This window comes from Penaeus japonicus, unplaced genomic scaffold (assembly GCF_977035675.1).
Source record: "Penaeus japonicus unplaced genomic scaffold, GWHDUDI00000001_assembly GWHDUDI00000024, whole genome shotgun sequence".
NCBI lineage: Eukaryota > Metazoa > Arthropoda > Malacostraca > Decapoda > Penaeidae > Penaeus > Penaeus japonicus.
Window position 1 is genome coordinate 9,431,295 of NW_028234426.1, and position 2,500 is coordinate 9,433,794.

Sequence of the window (2,500 nt, forward strand, 5' to 3'; positions counted from 1 at the left end):
TGGTGTGAAGGGTAGTGAGGTTATTTTGGAAAGTGGAATATGATTTTTGTCTCCAACTGTACATTCCATTTGTTTAAGCCCCTGATGCTGGAGGGGAAAATTTTGATATATGGTTTATGTGGTAAGTGTTGGTATCATACATTTAAAGACAATACTTCATTAATCATTCCACATGAAATCAAATATGTAGCTTCAGTAATACTTAGATATGGAAACTTTCTTTTCACAGCCAGATGCATTAGATTTTTACATGCATAATGTTAATATACTTGACAGACTCAGTACAATGCTTATGATACATTTATGGGAACCATATTTATTGCAACACCATCTAACACTTGTTGGAAGTGTGCTCTTCACTTAAAGTTTGTATGAAGCCTCCATAGCTCAGTGGCTAGAGCGCTGGTCTAGTAAACCAGAGGCCAGGAGTTCGATCCTCCTTGGAGGCAATGAGTAATAGTCTTATTTATACTACATTGAGGTGAACCTACTGGAACCAAATGTGAACTGTGAGCTAGTAGTTTGGTTGACATCACACATGCTGCTGGCAGGTATGAAGTTTGGTCTCCAGTGAAAATATTTACATTACCTCACACCTTGAACTTTGTGCAGGAAAGAAATTGGTCGTTTCTCTGCTGCCACGATTTATGGGAGGTGTTGCCTCCAGTTGGCAAAGCTGGAGCAATCCTTCAAGGTTAAGGCCCAAAGTTGGTCTATCGTGATCTGCCTCTGTCCTGTTTATATCAGCTTTTATTACCCATTTCTATATTAACACTAGCCTACAACTCTCTCCACACCAGACTATCTGGACTGACAAATACAGCTGCTTACAGCTGCAGGTCACATAGCAAATGATAAAATGGTGGTAGAGCTGAAGTGGAGAGTGAACAGGAGTTCATGGTAATTAATGCATGGATAATATGGAAAGGGAAGGAAAGATAAATAAACATGAGACAATAGGAGTTCTTTTTTAGTGTCATAGCATTTATCCCTTATAAAGTGTAGGCCGTAAACAGTATAACTAAAACCAAAAAGAGCTGCTGCCACAGGGTAATGACACAGTAAGCCATAAACATTTGTTTAAGAAATAAAACTAAGGAATGTCTATTTTTCATCTGCCTTCTTATCCTTTTGATTGCAAATTTAATGATATAAGTGAAGAGTGATTATAAATTATAATTTTTTTGTTCATTCAATAATTTGGTTTCAACGTTTATATTCGAATGCACAAAAATTCCTACCCAGAAATAAATAACAACCCTTCCCCCCCCCCCCCCCAAAAAAAAAAAAAAAAAAAAAAAAAACTAAGAGACAGAGAAGAGAAAGGCGACCCGTGCCTAAGGCTGCAAGTGCCACAGCACCTAGCAGCCATGATGATGCTGCAAATGGTCTGATTTTCTCATCTCATTCTGCCTACACTGGTGGTATAGGATGTGCAGTCTTGTTGCTTATTATTGTTCTCTTAAGCTATGTTTGTGATTTCAAGCTAAGCCTATTTCGGAGAATAATAAAAGAATTATAGTACTTACACTGACAATTTCCAGCTTCAATCCCTAGATATAACTCTTAGGGAGATAGTTAACATTAAGAATAATCAAAAAAGTAAAATAGAGTAAAAAGTAGAATAGGTATTTATTCACTTCAACACATCCTCGTCACCCGTCCCTCGGCAAAACTTCTCACTGTCAGCACGTTCAAGTACCCAGATTCTTCTGGTGAACTGGAAGCCTTCCTGATTTTTTTTTTAGAACACACAGAGGCGATCGATATATTTTCAGCTGAAACATAAACAAATATGATATGGTAATATATATATATATATATATATATATATATATATATATATATATATATTCAAATCAAAGCTTTAGATACATCTATGGTAGCAAAACTGTCTTTAATACTTATAACATATGTATTTTTAATATTCTCTCCATATGTGAAGCCTCCATAGCTCAGTGGCTAGAGCGCTGGTCTAGTAAACCAGAGGCCAGGAGTTCGATCCTCCTTGGAGGCTAAACGTAATTAGTATCCCCAATTATGCAGCCAGTCAGGATAGGGTGGGAGAGCTGCCATCAGAGGCTTATAAGGACACCTTCTTAATAATGGTGCTAAAGGTGTAGAATCTAATCATAATCATAACTGATTGGCACCAGGATGTATATATATATGCACTGTGAGCTTTGGCTCTGGTATTAGGGTACATGTATAAATGCATTCTCCAATATGCGCTCACATTTATACATGCACGTTTCAATGAGAGTCGAAAAGAATCCTCTTAGCTTCCGTGAATACTTTTGCTATTAGTGGTGTAGGATGTGCAGGCAGAAAGAGAAAAGGAAGATGACCCGGACCATTTGCAGCATCTGCAACATGCCCATGCCAGTACGGCTGCTTTGTGCTGTGGCACCCGCAGCCATAAGCACAGATCGCCTTTTGGCTCACTGTGTCATTAACCTGTGACATTAGCTCTGACGAGGTTTGTTATACTGTTTATGGC

The 2,500-nt window shown here is 38.1% G+C and overlaps 2 non-coding genes across 2 annotated transcripts; both read left to right on the top strand.

Moving 5' to 3' along the window:
• The first annotated feature begins 376 nt into the window (after nt 1-376).
• TRNAT-AGU (transfer RNA threonine (anticodon AGU)) lies at nt 377-449 on the top strand. Its single transcript has one exon. It is a non-coding gene; the product is annotated as a tRNA-Thr (tRNA).
• A 1,495-nt stretch (nt 450-1,944) lies between these two features.
• On the top strand, nt 1,945-2,017 carry TRNAT-AGU (transfer RNA threonine (anticodon AGU)). Its single transcript has one exon. It is a non-coding gene; the product is annotated as a tRNA-Thr (tRNA).
• The last annotated feature ends 483 nt before the right edge of the window (nt 2,018-2,500 follow it).